The sequence below is a fragment of the Lepidochelys kempii genome, chromosome 12 (genome assembly GCF_965140285.1).
Source record: "Lepidochelys kempii isolate rLepKem1 chromosome 12, rLepKem1.hap1, whole genome shotgun sequence".
Classification (NCBI taxonomy): Eukaryota; Metazoa; Chordata; order Testudines; family Cheloniidae; genus Lepidochelys; species Lepidochelys kempii.
This window is the reverse complement of record NC_136391.1, coordinates 26105073-26126530: the sequence shown is the minus strand read 5'-3', so window position 1 is coordinate 26126530 and position 21458 is coordinate 26105073. Positions and strand designations below refer to the sequence as shown.

The following is a 21458-nucleotide window of genomic DNA, read 5'->3' as shown; positions in this document are numbered from 1 at the left end:
TTTAAGTGGTTCCAAGTAATAACAGATAGAACAAAGTAAATTACCAAGCAAAATAAAACAAAAACACACAAGTCTAAGCCTAATACAGTAGGAAACTGAATACAGATGAAATCTCACCCTCAGAGATGTTCCAATAAGCTTCTTTCACAGACTAGGCTCCTTTCTAGTCTGAGCCCAATCCTTTCTCCTGGTACAGTTCAGGTGTAGTTAGGTTTCCAGTTCAGGTAGTAGTTAGGGGATTTCCAGTTCAGGTAGTAGTTCAGGGGATTTCTCATGACTGGAACCTCCTTTGTTCTGTTTCACATCCTTTTATAGCTTTGGCACAAGGTGGGAATCTTTCATCTCTCTGGGTTCCCACCCGTTCTTCTAAATGGAAAAGCACCAGGTTTAAGATGGATTCCAGTACCAGGTGACGTGGTCACATGTCCTGTGAGACCCCAAGCCTTCATTCTTCCTGGCCTGACACACAGGAAGGCTTGCAAGTAAACAGAGCCATCTATAGTCAATTGTCCTAGTTGATGGGAGCCATCAAGATTCCAAACCACCATTAATGGCCCACACTTTGCATAATTACAACAGGAGTTATATTTCATATTTCTAGTTTCAGTTACAAGAATGATACATTTATACAAATAGGATGACCACACTCAGTAGATTATGAGCTTTGTAATAATACCTTACAAGAGACCTTTTGCATGAAGCATATTCCAGCTACATTATATTCACACTCATTAGCATATTTTCATAAAATCATATGGAGTGCAATGTCACAGTGTCTACACTAAAATTCGGCTCCCCCCTATGTAACTGCCCCACTAAGCTGACTTAAGCACTCCATCTCCACCAGAGGTATAGTGCTTAGGTCGATGTAGTTAGGTTGACGCAGTGTCAGGGTAGACACTGCATTGTTTACATCGACTGTTACTGGCTTTTTCCAAAGCCATCCCACAATGCCCCACACTGACAGTACAATCAGTACAAGTGCTCCTAGTGAAGATGCACATTCCCAACACAAGGAGCATAGTGTGGATACGCAAAAGTCATTTAATTACTGTGGCAGCTGTATGCCAACCTAACTTAGGTTGACACAATTTTGAAGTGTAAACATACCCTGAGTCTATACCGCTCGGGGAGGTGGTGTTACTAAATTAGTGTAGAGATTCACTTACATCAGCAAGAGCCAAATTTAAATGAAGACACTTCCACAGCTAGGCTCTTGATCCAATTTTAGCACTCTTACTGATCCATACTTCTGTTTAAGATCAGATCCATAGCCTTTATCTGTAAAGTGTTTAAACTAATTATATTTGACTTTTAAAAGAACCCTCTATTTTGCATGAATCCTTGGCCATGTTTACATTACAAACTTATGTCGACCTAACTTACCTCGCCATACAGTCACCACAGTTATTAAATCGCTTGTGTGCGCGCGCACACCTGGCTCCTTCTGTCAGCAGTGCATGTACTCACCAGGAGAGGAGCACTTGTATCAATTGTATTCTCATTGCAGGGCATTGAGGGACGGCTCCAGTAACAGGCAGCTTACGTTGACCTAACTGTTTAATGTAGACCAGGCTTTAGTTGCGATGCTGTAATACAATTCTGTTCTCAGCATTTGTAGTAGAGTATGATAAATATTACAGTACATGAGGCCACGACCATTGTATCACTTCATCTCCTGCTGGGATAACAGGCATTCCTCCACTGAATCTGTTGTACTGACATAGTTAATTATAGTCTGTCAGTGCATTTATCTTTACATCTATCCTAGTCTTTGCTATGTGGGCCATGATCTGGAAGCAGCATTTACAAGAGAGCAACACTCTCAGAATTATAATGGACAAAATACTAACTAGGGTGTAGTTATATCCAAAAGTGTAGAACTTACTGAAATGCAACCAACCCAAATAAACGTTTATAAGACAAAACACCCATGACAGGGTGGTCTTCCCTTTAAAGGCAGTAGTGCCCAGGGTCAGCCCACCTGCCACCTGGTATGGCCCTTTAAGGGTTTGAAGGTTCAGTTTAAGGACTTAAGGGAGATACGGAGAGAAAGTAAGTGGTCTGGGGAATGAATGGTGCTTGGGAGGAAATCTGGTCACTGTATCTTTAAGGGCCCAAGGCCAGGAGTCTTGCGGAGAGAACAGGGCCAGGTTCACCTCTGCCCCTAACCAACTGGGAATGGGCTGGGAGAGGGGAACCAGCAAAATGCTGCCTCCTGCCTCACAGTATGGCAGATGCTCTGCAGAGTCTTGAGGTTGTAGGGAGAAGATGCTAGTAGCAGAAGCCTTCCTCTGAGCCTGAGGAGTAAGTGGAGCCAGCTGAGGGAGAAGCTGATTAAGGCCCTACAGTGGGCTGAAGTACCCCCAGCTCCAGGAAGAGAGTTGGGGCTCCTGCTTTGAGAAGAGACAGTAAGTGAATTACCCACAGCTACAGGAGGAGAGCTGGGAACTCCATGTTTGAGGGAGTGACCAGTTGAAGTACAACCCCAGCTCCAGGAAGGGAATTAGAGATCTCTTGAACAGTTGAGAGCTGATCAGACTCTTATAAGAACTCAGAGTGGGGTGACCTGGTGCCATTAACAAAGTAAGTTAGTCTTTCTATAAAGACTTTATAAATCAGACCCTAAAAAGGTGGTAATTGTCTAAGTTGGGAAAGGACCTGAGCTGGAGCTGAGTGTATGTGCCCCCAAAGGGGTTGTCCTGGAGACCAGTAGCCCTTAACACCAACATACTGGTAATAGGTTGAAAATGTTTTGCACTGGCCATAGAACAAACTTCCAACTTAAGCTCCCTCTGTGGCAGTAATAAAATAAGAGTTGTTTTCTTATATCTACTATATAAAGTGATAAAAATTAAAAAGTTGTACAAAATTCCAGCAAGACCAAAATAACATGTGCCCCTGACACTGTAATATTCATCAGCCTGTTCAGCTTGAATTCTTTCATCACGAACACATTAGATAACAGGGAGAACAACTGGCAGTAGGTGCTTCTGTGACAGCTCAGCAATGGTAGGGTATTTGAAGATTGCAAACAACTGTTAAATCTCATTATCCTCAAACATAGTTGTGCCTTAAACTGTGTAAATGATTTGCCTAATAAATTGGTTAGTCTCTAAGGTGCCACAAGTACTCCTTTTTTTTTTGGTGTGTAAATGATTGGACATACTTCTACTCCCTTACACTTCTCCAATCCATTTGCCTTACTCTTACATCCACTGTGCACCCATTTTCTGTAGGTGCTTTTGACTATGCAAGATAAAAAGCAGAGGAGAACTGAGCCCAAGCTTGCTCTCTGCCCAAAGGAGATTTACTGGTACCGCACAAGCAGCAACAGGCTAAGCTTTCTTATGTTCCCTACAGGCATTAGTTTCTTTACCTATTAAATCTTTGACCTATCTGCTGATACTGCCAATAGGGGTATTGATTACAGTGGTGGTGGTTATTTTGTGGACTCTCATAAGGTGACCTGGCCCTTTAAGGAGGATCGGGCTCAGCTTCACATGTGACAGCATTAGCCCACCTCCCCAGGCAGAGAGAATGAGTTCAAGGGTCACATGATGGGGAATATGTGACTAAGACCTAGGCCTGCTGGGAGATATAAAGGGTAGCCCAGGGCCATTTGGGAGAGACTTCAGGGACCTGGATGCTTATTTCAGTGACCAGGTCTGTAGTGACCACTGCAAGACCTCCTTGCTGAGCCCCTGCTACACTACCCTCATCTTCGGGCACAAGTGGTAGAGCCCCCTCAGTATGTTGGAGGCTGGTCCTGGCTGCTGTCATCAGAGTTGGAGACTTCCTGGATTATGGCCAGTAGGAGTGGGTGGACCCCATAATGCTTGCCTAGCAGGTGGGGCTGCCTCCCTGATGTGTCACCTGCCATGTATGCCAGGACATGAAGGCTGCTCTGCCTCCCTGGGTTACCTTGAGTGGGCTCTAAAAGAAGGTGCTCCCAGGCCCTCCAGAGCTGATCACTGAGCCCTTCCTCCCTTTCCCTATCCCCATCTGCCTTCATTGCATGACCCAAGTGGGCTGCATGCTGTCAGCTGGTCTGTCTGAACCGCACCTTGAGAACAACTCTGAGCACTTGTGTTCCATACCATCCACTTCTTGCCCTTAAGTCCTGCCTGGACACTAAATGGCATGACGCGTTACCACCAACGGAGGGTGAGGAGCTGTGGTGGGCCAACCTATCTTCCACTCAGGCCCCATAGCCTGCTGGGGATATTAGTTGGTAGCTCCTCCATGAAGCCATGGCTGGTGTGGTTCAGTCTCCTGATACTCGTTCTTTTTGTGGCAAGAGGGAGATCCTAGTGCATGTCTGTCTATAGTATGCCAGGTTACAGCCATTTTTCTGGCTCCTCCAGAACCTCCTGCTCAAGTGCTGCCCCATGAAAACTGAGACCTCCTACTCAATCTCCTTCTGGCACTGCCCAAGATAACAGTTCAACAGACCAGGAGGAGGAAGCTCAATGGGCGCTGTGCTCTGAGACTGGGACACACTTCTGTTCCTTCCTTTCCTCATGTATCCAGGAAGAGTTCTCGGGGCAGTGACCTCTGACTCCTTGGACTCCTTTGTGGAGCAGTGGGTGACGACCCCGGTTCACCGTCCCTCTTTGGATCCCAACTTCTGAACAAACAACCTCACTCCTGCCCCTGTTCTCATTTGTTGTCCCTTGTAATCTATTGATCCTTGGTTCAGTGGCCCCTCCCTTGATTGAGGAAGGTTCTGAGTTTTAGTTGAACTTTACCCATCCGTCCAGGACATCAAAGAGGTAGAAAGTCCAGAATGAGTAGATCTGGCAGTGTGATGGGGTGTCTGCCCCACACTGGTGGAGAAAGGGTTAAAAGCAGCCGTGGGGAGGCTGCGCAGCAGACAGCTAATCAGAGAGGGGCTGCAATGTGCAGCCAGTCAGGGAAGAGCAGGCCCATATATAAAGAGAGCTGCAGGACAGAGTTTCCTCTTGGGAGCCCAGGGATAAGGTACTGGGTCCCTGAAGGGATGAGGGAACCGCCAGCACCCTGGGCCGGGCCGGGAAGCGGGAGCTCCGAAGACCAAAGCCCTTATACAGGTGCTAGAGCTACAGGGAAGTGGCCCAGGGAAATGGACGGAGGGGGTTGAAGGAGACACAGAGTGTGGCTGCGGCCTAGAGGGTCCCTGGGTTGAGACCTGAAGTAGTGGGTGGGCACAGGTCTTCCCCCACCTCACCCATACTTGCCACTGAGGGGAGTGACCAGTGAAGGGCTGAAGTTTGCCACTGAGGCAAGTGGCTACAACCTTGGGCTGCAGTCAGTCACGGAGGCGATGGCTGGACAGAAGACTGCTGTTCCCCCAGAATGGGGGGAGAAAGGAATGGGGCACAGCCGGAGGGCTGTGTCCTGAAAAGAACGCCACGATCCTTGAGGTGACGTGGGTCCGGAGCAGAAGTGATGGTGGTGAGATACCAGCAAAGGAGGGCGCCCTGGGAAAAGACTGAGCTAATTCCCAGGATGGCCAGCAGGAGGCACCGTGGTGGTGTGTTCTTCCCCGTTACAGACAGTGAGTGCTTCTGTAAGGAATGGATAAGGGCCAGTGAGGAAGCCTAGGCTGAGTAACAGTCTAGGCAGAAGGCCTGGGAGGGAGACCTCCTAGGAGGAGAAGCCTCAGCAGGGGCAAGACTTAGAACCCTACACAAAGGTGTGCCCAGCGAGGGAGGCTGGATAGAAGATTGATGTTTTGAGCTTTATGTTAATGAATCAGACTCCCAAAAGAGGAGAAAACACTTGCAGTATGAAGTCTCATTCTCTAGGGAACTGAGGGGAAACTGAGGCAGCAGCAGGTCCCAAATCCAGACCTGATAAGCCCTGCTATGTGGACTTTTTTGATGAACACCAATTTATTTAGGCTGCTGAACAGACTTCATTCACTAATGATGATCTGTCATTGATGACCTAGGTCAAATCTGCAACCAGGGGCTAACGGTGAAAGGTTCTATATCCCATTACAAATCCCTGAGCCATATATTAGTCCATATGGAAAATATATATGGACATGTGAAGTACATTAAAGTTTCACAAGCCTCTTAGTAAAAGGAACACTTATCGGTCCTGTTTTGTAAACATGGGTGTGCACAATTGGGGGGCAAGTAGGGGCAGACCCACCCCGGTAATAATTGGCAGGGGCACAAACTCCTCTGTCCCCGGTGGAGGCACAGAATGTGCCCCTCCAAAAGCGGTGGAATTTAAATTCCTGCACCTGCCCCTGTTGGCAGAGTACCAGACTCATTTCCATGGTTTAGAAAGTCACTATGGGCCCAGTCCAACATGAATTGACTTCAGTAGGGAGCTGAACTGGGCCATGAATATGCATTCTGTGTTGCTATGCAATGCAGTGTTTCAAACACACAGTCCTCTGTTTGACTGTTTACCAGACTAGTGCAGGGTGTCCTTGTGTGCCCTTCTCTAGTTATTGTTTTGCCTAGGACTGTCCATTGTCATTTCTATGAAGCAAATGTACATTCAGCAAATGTAAACGTTCAAAAAGATTCTTGTTTGTGAATGTACTCTTAAGCAGATGCAGACTTGTTTAAAGACAACAGATTTTTCTTAAAGTAGTTTACCACGGTGAACAATGAAATGGAATATTCCCCAGCACTAAATGATATGCCCTTTATATCAGATATCATTTCTGATAGCTCAACAAAAATATAAATTTGATCCCTGAAAACTAAACCCAAATTATGTGCACTGTGCTCTCTCATGGAGAGGAGAAAATTAAGGTAAAATGAGGCCCTAAAGTTTCTAGAGAAACAGAATCAATATAGCATGATCCCCTCCTACTCGTTCTCCTATGCTGTAGAATATGCAGATCAGCTAACACCAGGTAGTTTCAGCTTGACCAGAATGTCACTTTTATTAAATAATAAAAAAGCAATTGTATTGTAAAATGGATGTAGAAAGCTAATTATAGTTAGCCTTGGAGGCTGGCAGTCAGAACTCCTAGGTTTTGTTTTGAACACGGTCACTGATTTGCCATGAGACCTTGAGCAAATCATTAAACCATTCTCTGTGCCTGTTTCCTTGTCTGTGAAGTGGGGATAATAATGCCCCAGAGGAATATTGAGACTCAATTAGTTTTTATCAAGTGTTTTGAGATCATCGGGGAGAGCTGCTATAGAAGTGCAAAGGTATTATGCTTAAATGTCAGCACTCATAAGAAGAGAAGGGGCTCAACGATAAGTAGTCTGAAAATGCCATCTAGTGGCCTGATTTCACATCATTAAGATACAAGAACTACCCCAAGAAACTTTTTCTTTGAGAAAACTTAGCCTATTCTAGTCATAAATGCTAGTGACCAGGGGAGGGGGGAAAATGGTCTTGGTAGCAGGGCTAGAAATCCCTGTTTTGGCTGTAAGGACATAATCATAGAGTCAGTGTTCTGTGTGTTTAAAAATCACTTCATGTTACTGCTCTCCTTTATCTGACAGATTGGAGGCAGAGCTGATGCTAGGCATAAGTAGACTAAGCAATTGCTTGGGGCCCCACACAGCTCAAAGGGACCCCCTATTCGCTTTTATTGTGTGTTGTGGGCCCCCCCCCAATATTCATGCTTAAGACCCCCATTGGGCTAGCACTGATACTGACTGGGAGAATCCTCAGACCAGTAAAACGTATGTTCTGTTAACTAACTTTTAGGGCTGTCAAGTGATTAAATAAAATTAATTGTGATTAATTGCACTGTTAAACAACAATAGAATACCATTTTATTTTAAATATTTGTGGATGTTTACTACATTTTCAAGTGCTCACTTTATATTTAGTTTTGATTACAAATATCTGCACTGTAAAAAACAAAATAAAATTATTTTTCAATTCACCTCATACAAGTACTGTAGTGCAATCTCTTTATCATGAAAGTTGAACTTACAAATGTAGAATTATGAACAAAAAACCCTGCACTCAAAATCAAAACAGTGTAAAACTTTAGTGCCTACAAGTCCAGTCAGTCCTACTTCTTGGTCAGCCAATCACTCAGATAAACAAAATTGGTTACAATTTGCAGGAGATAATGCTTCCCGCTTCTTGTTTACAATGTCACCTGAAAGTGAGAACAGGTGTTTACATGGCACTGTTGTAGGTGGCGTTGCAAGATATTTATGTGCCAGATGTGCTAAAGATTCATATGTCCCTTCATGTTTCAACCACCATTCCAGAGGACACGCTTCCATGCTAATGATGGGTTCTGCTTGATAATGATCCAAAGCAGTGTGGACTGACGCATGTTCATTTTCATCATCTGAGTCAGAAGCCACCAGCAGGTTGATTTTCTTTTTTGGTGGTTGGGTTCTGCAGTTTCCACATCAGAGTGTTGCTGTTTTAGGACTTCTAAAAGCATTCTCAACACCTCATCACGCTCAGATTTTGGAAGGCATTTCAGATTCTTATACCTTGGGTCGAGTGCTGTAGCTATTTTTAGAAATCTCACATCAGTACCTTCTTTGCGTTTTGTCAAATCTACTGTGAAAGTGTTCTTAAAACGAACAACATGTGCTGGGTCATCATCCAAGACTGCTATAACATGAAACTTTTGCAGAATGCAGGTAAAACAGAGCAGGAGATCCAGGACCAAGGAGTTTAGTCACAAATTTAATTGATGCATTATTTCTTTAATGAGCATCATCAGCATGGAAGCATGCCTTCTGGAATGGTGGCCAAAGCATGAAGGGGCACATGAATGTTTAGCATATCTGGCATGTCAATACCTTGCAACGCCGGCTACAAAAGTGCCATGCGAACGCCTGTTCTCACTTTCAGGTGACGTAAATAAGATGCAGGCAGCAGTATCTCCCGTAAATGTAAACAAACTTGTTTGTCTTAGTGATTAGCAGAATAAGAAGTAGAACTGAGTGGACTTATAGGCTCTAAAATTTTACACTGTTTTGTTTTTGAGTGCAGTTATGTAACCAAAAAATCTGCATTTGTAAGTTACACTTTCATGATAAAGAGATTGCACTTCAGTACTTGTATGAGGTGAATTGAAAAATACTATTTCTTTTGTTATTCATTTTTACAGCTTGTAATAAAAATAATAATATAAAGTGAGCACTGTGCACTTCATATTCTGTGTTGTAATTGAAATCAATATTGAACATATAGAAAAACATCCAAAAATATTTAACAAATTTCAATTGGTATTCTATTGTTATAAGTGCGATTACTTGCAATTAATTTTTAATCACAATTGCAATTAATTTTTTAATCGCAATAAATGTTTTTGAGTTAGTCACATGAATTAACTGCGATTAATTGATAGCCCTACTAACTTTTCGTCAGTAATAGTTCCAATTTGACTTTGAATTTTTTTATTTTCTAAAGACAAAAACTTTTGGGTACTTTCAAGGAGATGTTAGTTCAGTGGTGACATAAACATAAGCTTCACTCTAGGTGTAAATTGACCAGAAAATGGGTGTAAGTGGCAAAGTACTATAGGGTGACTTGTACTGACTGGGCATTCAATGGTGTGCAAAGGCTAAGGAGGCAGAAAGGAAGCATATCAGGAAAAGCAACAAGGATACTCTATGTAAAATAAGGTAACTTATCTTGCATCTCCTGTTAATTGCTTTTCATGCTATATTGCTCCTCCCACTCTTTGGGCATGTGCGGTCCTTCTGCACAGCCACCCAATATCAGATCAGCAAATGGTACTATTTTACCACTAATACATGGCTTCTCACAAGTTAACAGTTGGGCCCTGATTTTCCTTATTTACATCAGTTTTACTATGAAATTCTGGCTTCAATAGAGTTACTCCTGACTTTCACTAGTGTAAGGCAGAGGGGAAATCAAACCCCTGCTGTGACACTTAACACACTAAAAGAAAAGGAGGACTTGTGGCACCTTAGAGACTAACAAATTTATTTGAGCATAAGCTTTCGTGAGCTACAGAGCTGTAGCTCACGAAAGCTTATGCTCAAATAAATTTGTTAGTCTCTAAGGTGCCACAAGTCCTCATTTTCTTTTTGCGGATACAGACTAACACGGCTGCTACTCTGAAACTTAACACACTGTTTGTATCACCATTTAATTTCAGTGTTTGTTTGTTTTTTTAAAAACTTGCTTGTGCTTAGGTCAGATCTAAACTTGGTCCAGTATGTGTTGAGTTTCCTCTTGGTCTCATCACTGTTGAACATAGTAGAGGTTTCAGAGTAGCAGCCGTGTTAGTCTGTATCCGCAAAAAGAAAAGGAGTACTTGTGGCACCTTAGAGACTGTAGGGAGCCAGGGTGGCTTCCCTCCGAACCAGAGGGTAAAGAGCCACCCTCTCAGCCTGCGTGGACAGGGCCAGATCAAGCCAATCCCCGGAAGGGGAGGGGTGGGACAGGAAGTACAAAGGGCGGGGCCCTTTGCCCAGAGAAGAGAGCACCAGGGAGGGAGGGAGACACAGGCTGCTCCCTTGCGATCCTGCTGCCGACCCAGGGGAGGCCCTGGGCCAGGAGGAACCTGACCGGGAGGAAGGCCTGTGGCGACCAGGACTGCCAGCCGCTGAGTACCTGGAGGGGCCCGGCTGTAGCCCGGGCCAGCGTGAGTCCGACACAGAGGGGGAGCTGGAGCTGCCAGCAGCAGAATATCTGGACGAGCTGGAGGGACCAGAGAGACGTGCTTGAGAGACAGGGTAGGAAGTAGCCCAGGGGCAGAACTGCACCGTGGGGTGGGTGTGTTTGGTCAGCGGGCGTGGATGGCCCCCCGCTGACCGAGCGGCGGGACCTTCGCCTCCTGCCACTGTCAGGGCCCTGGGCTGGAACGCAGTGGAGTTGGGTGGGCCTGTGTTCCTCTACCCTGGCCAACCTGGCTGAGGGGCATGCTACAAACCCATACCCAGTGCTCCCCTGCCTGAGGGGCGCGCTGCAGACTCCGGCCGGCACACCTCTCCCTCTAATTCCCCAATGCCCGAAAGGTGTGACTAAGGCCCACCAGTGGGACCATGGCTCTCCATTGCCCCCTAGGGGCTCGGAGGACCGATTGAAACCTGTCACAGAGACTAACCAATTTATTAGCACAAAAGCTTTCGTGAGCTACAGCTCACTTCATCGGATGCATCCGATGAAGTGAGCTGTAGCTCAGGAAAGCTTATGCTCACATAAATTGGTTAGTCTCTAAGGTGCCACAAGTCCTCCTTTTCTTTTTGAACATAGTAGAGTAGCCCATGTGTCTTAAGGGATAGGCTAGGACAGGATATATGTGCTGCAGTTTACTTTGGTATATTACTGGATCAAATTGATGGGCATATGACACACTCTGCACCAGGACGATGTATTTGCATTAGGCACTTCTGAAGCTACATCTATGTCACCAGCACAACTTCTCTTAATGTAGATAGAACCAGACTGGTCTCTGCTGCACCAGTGGGTGTGGAATGAGGCCAGGGAGACTGGAATGACATTTTGCTAGTGGCTGATTGTGCTTATCTCATGTGCATTTACTGTTTTCAGTTTGTTTGCATTTCTGGGATTTGGATATTTGTTAGGTTATTTATGTAATAGGCTCAAAGTTTGGAGTTTGCCTTAATGAACCTAAAGGAATGTTATTGCTCTGACTGAAGTTTTGAGCATATTTATTTTGTTATTTATTGGTGTCTTTATTAAACACACAGATCTAACCTTCTTGTAAAGGGTTCCTGGTGATGTCCCATTATCCCAGCAGAACAATATCTACTGTAAACTCCTGGTTCAGTGCATGCCCTCCACATGGAGGCACAAAAGTCTGTCGTGTGAGACAGAATCATTTTGTGTGTAGCTTGTGTATGTGGTGTGTGTTTTTTTTTTTTTTTAATTTAACTCTATTGGTGCACTTCTAGTGTGCAGGGAAGGCCTAACTCAGTCTGTATGGTCTGCTGAGGGCAGCTCAGCCCATTCTTAGACCGGCCTCCCTTTGCAAGGGCTACTAAATACGTTTAGATATATTAACAATTCCCAAGTATTTAAATCTGTTATCGGTTGGTCAAACCTAACTGAAGCTGATGGGTGTAACAGCTACCTTTCATCTATAATACATATAAAGTAGCCATTAAGCTCCTTGGGCCTTACCCAGAGTTTTGATTAAGAAAATGGATGGCAGCATCAGATTCTGCGTGGACTATAGAAAATAAAACTAAATCTCTTTAAAGGATTCTTATCAATTGTCATGAATAGGCAATTCCCTGGATGCTGTGGCAGATTAAATCTAGTTTTCCACACTGGATCTTAAAAGTGGCTATTGGCAGGTGGAAGTAAATCCAAAGGACAAGGAGAACTTTTTTTGGCAGCTGAACAAAGCCTATGGCAATTTAAAATGACAGCCACACATGAAAGGCTAGTGGTAAGCGTATTACATGGCATGCCTCTCAGCTTGTTTGTTATGCCTGGATGATGAACTGGTGCATACTAAAAACTTTTACAGGTGGTCCCTGATAAGCTGAAGGCTGCCAATCTGAAACTGAACACAAAGAAATGTGAGGGTTTTTTTTTTTTTAAATATTTTACCCTGGGCACAGTTGGCAGAGATAGCTGCAGCGCTACAGAGTAAATTCTACTCTTGTTACAGAAGATTTATTTGGGAAGTTTGTTAATACTGCAAAACAACTTACACAAGTTTCACACTTACTGATGTCAACAGAATTACTCCTAATTTACACTGATGTAAAGCAGAATGGAATCAGACCTCTAATGTGCTATCTAGTGTGCCCTTGTTAGCCAAGAAGGCCAGTAGTATTTTGGGATGTATAAGTAGGGACATTGCCAGCAGATCGAGGGACGTGATCGTTCCCCTCTATTCAACACTGGTGAGGTCTCATCTGGAGTACTGTGTCCAGTTTTGGGCCCCACACCACAAGAAGGATGTGGAAAAATTGGAGAGAGTCCAGCGGAGGGCAACAAAAATGATTAGGGGACTGGAACACACGACTTATGAGGAGAGGCTGAGGGAACTGGGGATGTTTAGTCTGCGGAAGAGAAGAATGAGGGGGGATTTGATAGCTGCTTTCAACTACCTGAAAGGGGGTTCCAAAGAGGATGGCTCTAGACTGTTCTCAGTGGTAGCAGATGACAGAACAAGGAGTAATGGTCTCAAGTTGCAGTGGAGGAGATTTAGGTTGGATATTAGGAAAAACTTTTTCACTAGGAGGGTGGTGAAACACTGGAATGCGTTACCTAGGGAGGTGGTGGAATCTCCTTCCTTAGAAGTTTTTAAGGTCAGGCTTGACAAAGCCCTGGCTGGGATGATTTAGTTGGGTATTGGGCCTGCTTTGAGCAGGGGGTTGGACTAGATGACCTCCTGAGGTCCCTTCCAACCATGATATTCTATGATTCTATGATCTACAGCACTGAATTTCAATGAAAACTGCACCCATGTATGCCAGGTCTAAATTTGGCTTGCCTAGAGGGTTCCCCCTTGGTGATCACAACATAGTACAACAGCCCACATGTATGTAGGGATATGCTATAGTAAATAAGATCTAGATTCTATAACAACTCTGATCCATCTACATTTCACACCAGTGTAATAGCATTGATGTAGTTACACTGGTACAAACCCCTAGTGTTGATGTGCTGCACTGGTGTGAAGTGGGGCTTTCACTAATGCACTTTTCTTTGGTATGCTGGATTAAGTTGCACTGGTGCAAGCTCTGTTTTGCACCAATCCAGTGCATTAGGAATTTATACTGATGAACCTACATCAATGTCTTTACATTAGCCTGATTTTCCTTAATGTAGCTAGAGCCAGAGGCCTGGTGTAAACTGAGAGGTTATGCCAATTTAATTTAAATCAGGTGTTAAATTGATACAAATCCCTGTGTGGGCACTCTTATTTCACCTTATTAGTGGGGTTTTTCCAGTTAATCTTAAACAGATGCCTAATCAACTTGCCAAATAAGATAAACCAAAATATGCTGTGTTCAAACCAAAATAAGTGTCCACACAGCCTTTTGCACCAGTTTAACTAAATCAGTGTTTAAAAATCCCATCTTCAGTTAAACTAGGTCAACTCTGTCTGTAGACAAGGCCTTGGTCAGTGCTGTAACAGCAGGGGTAGGATGAGGTTGGGACTGGAATGACATTTTGCTAATGTCTGTTTGTGCTTATCCTGTATGCTTCAGCGTGTTCAGTTTGTTTGCATTTCTGGAATTGGGGTATTTGTTTCAGGTTATTTATCTAACAGGTGTTCAAAGCGTGGAGTTTGCCCTAAAGAAACTAAAGGAATGTTATCGCTCTGACTGAAGTTCTTGAGCAAATTTGTTTGTCCCAGCTTTGTTTTTATTTGTCTCATCTCTAAAATTAGATCTGTGTCTATTAACATGCCAGTTATTCATGCCCACCTTTGGAACTTCAGAAGATGAGGTGTAGCCTAGTGAAGTGCGTGCTCCGCACAATACCTACCATAAACATGTGGCTCAGTGCATGCCTCTGCATGGAGGTTCAAAAGTCCATGTGGGGTGAGGCAAGGCCATTTTGCCTTTCAAAAACCTATGTAGTTCTACTGGCACACTGCGTGTGGGTGAGGCCTAGCTCAGACTGTGTGCTCTGCTTAGGCACTTCCTAATTACACTTCCTAACCACACAAAACTGAACACCCTAGCTCTGCCCCTTCCCTGAGGCCCCGCCCCCACTCACTACATTCCCCCTCCCTCTGTGGCTTGCTGTCCCCCATCCTCACTCACTTTCACTAGGCTGGGGCAGTGTGTTGGGGTGAAGGTGCGGGCTCTGGGGTGGGGCCAGAAATGTGGATTTCAGGGCTTGGAAGGGGACTCTGGGCTGGGGCAGGGAATCGGTGTGGAGGGGGGTGAGGGCTCCAGCTGGAGGTGTGGGCTCTGGGCTGGGGATGAGGGGTTTGGGGTGCAGGAGGGGGCTCTGGGTTGGGTGGGGGCTCAGGGCTGGGGCAGGGGTGCAGGCTTACCTTGGGTGGCTCCCAGTCAGTGGCGCTGCAAGGCTAAGGCAGGCTCCCCTGTCTGTCCTGGCACCACGCTGCGCCCCGGATGCGGCCAGCAGGTCCAGCTCCGAGGCGCAGGGGCCAGGAGGCTCCACACACTGCTCTCACCTACAGGCACCATCTCCCATTCGCCACAGTTCCAGTCTTCTGGAATTTCCACAGCGCTCCAAGACTTACTAAAAAATCAACATTAATGGTTGTGTGAGTTTCTCAACCAGCTCTCTTAAAACTCTTTGCAAGTTATCTGGAGCTGCTGATTTAAAAAATGTCTAACTTCAATTTCTGCTGTTTAACATTTTTTCCATTCCACTATTATCTCGGGGGGAGGGGGGGAAGAAAGGAGGGAGTTTCATCACATAAAGAACAGAAATATTTAATAGAAAAAGCTATTCTAGATCCAAACATTTTCTAACCCTTTAAGGTAAGTATTCTAAACAGTTGTTTGGTAAGCGAATATGAAAAAGTAGTTTCCATGCTTGAAGCTCCATCTCGAACTCACTCCTTGCTTCTTGCCTTTAGAATCACTTACATTTGGTGAAGTGTCTTGCTCAATTGTATCCATCTATTAACTCTGCTAAAATGAGAACCTATCCAGAGATGTCACTGCTACATCAAAATCACTTTAATTCGCTAACACTTACTACTTCTTCCCTAAAGGTATATGACCTTTTTGTCTCTTCCTAAGTTTTTGGCACCTCTGTTGCTAGGTATCAGAGTAACAGCCGTGTTAGTCTGTATTCACAACAAGAAAAGGAGTACTTGTGGCACCTTAGAGACTAACCAATTTATGTGAGCATAAGTTTTCGTGAGCTACAGCTCACTTCATCGGATGCATCCTTAAACGCAAACTTTGCAGACGTCTAGTCCAAGCATCCTCTATCTGATCAGAATACACCCAGTATCCTAGTTACTGCTGAATAATGAAGATTGTTCTGTAGGTCTTTCCTAGGATTACTTCCACTATGAATGATAGCTCACTTTCCAGTATATTTGACACCATTTGCAAAGGATATCCAATTCAGACCAGGCCTCTGAAATATGACTGTTGCAGAGGCTGCATAAAGTCACTGAGTCTTGCCCGTGCAGAGAGCAGCATCAGGATTTATGCATTGCTGAAGTGGAACAATTACAAATGTCATTGTCTTTGTCAGCATTTCTCTCTCCTGCCTAGTGTAACGGTAACTAACACCGAGCTGGTTACCCCCCTCAGACTGTAATCAGAGGCAGCAATTCATTCCAAAAATAATGCCACCTTAATCTTTTGTTATGAAACTTGAATTGGCCAAGATTATGACTAATGAAGATCACTTTTAGTATTATATCGAGATTGCATTAATGGCAGATATTGCATTCAATGTTAAGGTTACACGATTAAAATTAGTCAGAATACTGAAGAATCTAAAATAACTAACCTGCCCTACTGAAAGCCTGTATATTCATGTACTTTACATCATAAGCAGCTATATAGTAAGACAGTAGTTTTATTTATTCAGCCCCAACATAAGCTGGGAACTTTACAGATACAGAAGACCGATCCCTGCCTTTTGAGTTTACAATCTTAGACCCTGATTTTTCCAATGAACTCTGTACCAATGGGCCACTGCACCCAAAGGATTACAGAATTCAGTTTAAGGGCTTGGCTGTGGCTGGCCTCTCCATGGATATGGTGCCGGGGGGGGGGGAGCAGTGCATGGAGTGGCACGTGGGCCACCATTGCCTTGTCCTCCCCTTCCCCCCAAAGACTGATCACAAGCATAGTCCTTGAGCACACATAGTGTCTTTCATAACCTCACATTTCTTCACCTACACAACCACACCAGTCAACAGGGCTAGCTGGCTGTGGAAATAAGCATGTGCTGCACTTATCTTAAGGGGTAATAGCAACTAGCAAAATTTCCCTGGTGTCTCAAAGCTCCTACTGAGGTGATACAGCTGCACCCCACCAATCCAGGCCTGTGCTTTCAGGGCCTGCTGAAAACCTATTAAAATCAGTCAACAGATTCCCATGGGTTTTAAGGAGTATCAGAACAGGCCTTAAATGCATGATGATTCAAAAATGACCTGTAACTTTTGGTTGCCACAGCTCTGGGTGCTCAACAACTTAAGGGTCCTTGGGGTTGGTTTATTTGTCAGAAGTGCTGAGTATCCACATGTCCCCCTGACATCATGAGTCAGTATTATGAAAATTTAACAATTAAATAAACCAAAAGAAAAACCCTTAAGTATACTCAGTGGGGGGCAAAAGAAAAGCACTTATCCTACGGGTGCTCATTAGATACCTTTTGTTGTTCGTTACTTGGAATACAGTAAACCAATTATTTAAAATCAAACATTTAAACTACCATCTCAGGAAAGCGCAATCTAGGTACTTGAAATTACGTTAAACTATTAGGGAAGATTATTTACGAAACTGTAAAATCCACCACCATTTGGAATGTGTAAAATAAGGTTGAATAAAACTAAAGAGAATGTACCGTAGGAACAACTCCCCAAGAAACAATTGGCTTGGAATGACCAATTGTATTTGTATTATTATGGTAGTACCTAGGCACCTGAGTCACAGAACCCGACTCTTTCCTGGTAGGCACTATACAAAGAGAACACAAGGATGGTCTCTGCCACAAAGAGCTTATAATCTATATAGCTGACTTCCGTTTCTAATTTTTCTGATTCTGTAAAGCTATCCATAAATCAAATTCTAAATAGGCAGAGCTAGCCAGTTGGTAAAATTTGTTAAAAATGAGGAGTGCAGGTTTGTACCTGCTTGACTTTAAAATACTGAGGTTTAAAATTGTATGAACACATAGATGCATCTACCTTGCTAAGGTAGTTGCCAAGATTGTACATACAAATAAAGTTTTCATCACAAAGTCCAACTGTTCATATAAGTGGCCATTTGTGTGCTGTTACCCAGTTGGCATTTACAGTTGCAATAAGAATATAGAATGGCCATAGTGGGCCAGCCCAATGGTCCATCTAGCCCAGTATCCTGTCTTCCAACAGTGGCCAATGCCAGGTGCTTCAGGCAGAATGAACAGAACAGGTGATCAAGTGATCTATCCCATCACCCTTTCTCAACTTCTGGCAAACAAAAGCTAGGGGTTCTATCCCTGCCCATCCTGGCTAATAGCCATTGATGGACCAATCCTTCATGAATTTACCTAGTTCTTTTTTGAACCGTTATAGACTTAGTCTTCACAACATCCTCTGGCAAAGAGTTCCACAGATTGTGTGGATTGCGTTGTGTGAAGAAATACTCCCTTCTGCTTGTTTTAAACCTGCTGCCTACTGAATTTCATTTGGTGACCCCCTAGTTCTTGTGTTATGGCACACAATTTGTGCTTGTGACCTGCAAATATTTATGGCACATATGCATGCAGTTTTTAAAATTAGTCCCCAAATGTACTTTTCTTCTCTTCCCTTCTGCTCTCTCACTTTGGGGTACCAAGGGGCAATGCTGTAAGAACATCAGCTTCTAGCTCTCCCCTAACACTCCCACCCAGAACCTTGACCATACAGGTATCTCAGATGGATTTCCACCAGTTCTGTTGAGATAAAGAGTTAGAAACAGGTACTGGATCCTTCTGAAAAAGGTACAGAGCTCCTATATCTGGACAGGTGTGGCATACGAGACCGTTATATCTAGGAAAAATTGCAGAGCCATTGGCCATTATCTTTGAAAACTCGTGGCGAACGGGGGAAGTCCCGGATGACTGGAAAAAGGCTAATGTAGTGCCAATCTTTAAAAAAGGGAAGAAGGAGGATCCTGGGAACTACAGGCCAGTCAGCCTCACCTCAGTCCCCAGAAAAATCATGGAGCAGGTCCTCAAAGAATCAATCCTGAAGCACTTACATGAGAGGAAAGTGATCAGGAACAGTCAGCATGGATTCACCAAGGGAAGGTCATGCCTGACTAATCTAATCGCCTTCTGTGATGAGATTACTGGTTCTGTGGATGAAGGGAAAGCAGTGGATGTATTGTTTCTTGACTTTAGCAAAGCTTTTGACACGGTCTCCCACAGTATTCTTGTCAGCAAGTTAAGGAAGTATGGGCTGGATGAATGCACTATAAGGTGGGTAGAAAGTTGGCTAGATTGTCGGGCTCAACGGGTAATGATCAATGGCTCCATGTCTAGTTGGCAGCCGGTGTCAAGTGGAGTGCCCCAGGGGTCTCTCCTGGGGCCGGTTTTGTTCAATATCTTCATAAATGATCTGGAGGATGGTGTGGATTGCACTCTCCGCAAATTTGCGGATGATACTAAACTGGGAGGAGTGGTAGATACGCTGGGGGGCAGGGATAGGATACAGAGGGGCCTAGACAAATTGGAGGATTGGGCCAAAAGAAATCTGAGGTTCAATAAGGATAAGTGCAGGGTCCTGCACTTAGGACGGAAGAACCCCAATGCATAGCTACAGACTAGGGCCCGAATGGCTAGGCAGCAGTTCTGCGGAAAAGGACCTAGGGGTGACAGTGGACGAGAAGCTGGATATGAGTCAGCAGTGTGCCCTTGTTGCCAAGAAGGCCAATGGCATTTTGGGATGTATAACGTGATCATCCCCCTCTATTTGACATTGGTGAGGCCTCATCTGGAGTACTGTGTCCAGTTTTGGGCCCCACACTACAAGAAGGATGTGGATAAATTGGAGAGAGTCCAGCGGAGGGCAACAAAAATGATTAGGGGACTGGAACACATGACTTATGAAGAGAGGCTGAGGGAACTGGGATTTTTTAGTCTGCAGAAAAGAAGAATGAGGGGGGATTTGATAGCTGCTTTCAACTACCTGAGAGGTGGTTCCAGAGAGGATGGTTCTAGACTATTCTCAGTGGTAGAAGAGGACTGGACAAGGAGTAATGGTCTCAAGTTGCAGTGGGGGAGGTTTAGGTTGGATATTAAGAAAAACTTTTTCACTAGGAGGGTGGTGAAACACTGGAATGCGTTACCTATGGAGGTGGTAGAATCTCCTTCCTGAGAAGTTTTTAAGGTCAGGCTTGACAAAGCCCTGGCTGGGATGATTTAATTGGGGATTGGTCCTGCTTTGAGCAGGGGGTTGGACTAGATGACCTCCTGAGGTCCCTTCCAACCCTGATATTCTATGATTCTATAAAACTGTTACTGAGTAAGGCTGAAATTCCATGTGCCTCAGGCCATGATAATAATGGATGGAAAAGCAGGAAACATCACTGCTTTTTTTTTTTTTTTTTTAAATCATGCCTGCTATTTGAAGCTGCTTAGGGAGTCAGTTAAAATAAGTCCCGGGTAGATGGCTTAGTGGGTAGTGGACAAGGAGGCACCTGCTTTAGACATTTATTAGGTAGTATTAAATTTATCATTCATGTCGCTGCAGGGGTAGAGGGCACGTTGTCTTGTTGCACGGAGGGAATGGCTGTCTGTTAACTACAGTAATAGTTCCTGCTAGACTCAAACACACACCACGGAGCAAGATTGAGCTGGGCCCCCGTGGCTTTTAATGGCTGTGGTGGGTAACGGGGTACGCTGGGCCCAGAAGCACGTCTCACCAGGCCTGGCTGTGGAAAGCATTTGGGGGACCCTACATGCGGCCTGCAGCACCACTCCTGAGCACGGAGTCCGAGCCACAGCGTGGAGGGGCCTCTGCCCTGGCGCTAGAGCCCCGGGGCCAGCCCCCAGAGCGTCTCCCCTACGGCCCAGCTCTGCCGCTCCCCGCGCTCCCCTCACACGGGGAAGAAGCAGCGGCCACCGCCCCGGACAAACCTGCCTGAGGCGGGGCCTGTGGGAGGCTCCCCAAGCGGAGCAGCCGGTTGGCTGCAGGCTCTGCGCGTCAGGGCCCCTCCGCCCTGGAGCCGCCGGACAGCCCCGACCCCGCAACCGGCACCGCGGACTAGTGTCTGGGCCGGCGCGGCGGGCAGCCTGAGAGCGGCGTCCCTGCAGCCGGGTAAGGGCGGCCGCGGGGCCGAAGTGCGTCGCTGGGCGGGAGCCGCCGCGTGGGGCGGGGGGAGCCGGGGGCTCGAGGGGAGCGGGAGCCGGAGCCGCTCCCTTGGCGCTGTGGCGATGCTGAGGCCGGAGCCGCTGCAGGGCGCGAAACCACGGCCTCTGGTGCTGCCCCTTCCCGCTTGCGGCGCCGCTGAGCCCTACCCCAGCCGCCTACGCAGCGAGTGCGACCCAGGCACGCTCCGCCGAGGCCTCGCTCCCCTGGGGAGGGGAGGAGCCGGGCGGGTCGCGGCCGCGCCCGTGTGTCTGCGCTGGGCCGGCCGCCCGCTGGCTCGCCGCCTCGGGGAGGGCCCTAGGGAAGGGCAAGGCGAGCCCCAAGCCGTGGTGGCGTGGGCTGGTCCCGCGAGCGCACGGAGCCGAGGGCAGGGCGGCTGTTACCCGGCTCCCCTTGTGGGGGACGGGAGGCTGCTCCGATAGAAGAAAAGGAGGACTTGTGGCACCTTAGAGACTAACCAATTTATGTGAGCATAAGCTTTCCTGAGCTGAGCTGTAGCTCACGAAAGCTTATGCTCACATAAATTGGTTAGTCTCTAAGGTGCCACAAGTACTCC

At 45.8% G+C, this 21458-nt stretch overlaps 1 protein-coding gene and 1 long non-coding RNA gene across 8 annotated transcripts in view; one reads left to right on the top strand and one right to left on the bottom strand.

Annotated features, from left to right (window-relative positions):
• LOC140896320 (uncharacterized) lies at nt 1-21157 on the bottom strand. Of its 3 annotated transcripts, none has more exons than XR_012154514.1 (3): nt 20671-21157; nt 14906-15114; nt 1-366 (listed from the first exon to the last, which is right to left on the bottom strand). It is a non-coding gene; the product is annotated as an uncharacterized LOC140896320 (long non-coding RNA). The 3 variants fall into 3 exon arrangements; XR_012154513.1 differs by having other exon boundaries at nt 21052-21157; XR_012154515.2 differs by lacking the exon at nt 20671-21157 and adding an exon at nt 18792-18944.
• The window catches only part of PDP2 (pyruvate dehydrogenase phosphatase catalytic subunit 2), a 172953-nt gene continuing 172192 nt past the window's right edge, over nt 20698-21458 (top strand). For all 5 annotated transcript variants that reach the window (XR_012154512.2, XR_012154509.1, XR_012154511.2 and 2 more), the window contains exon 1: nt 20698-20851. The gene's annotated coding sequence lies outside the window, so the exon portion shown is untranslated. The remainder of the gene's footprint in view (nt 20852-21458) is intronic.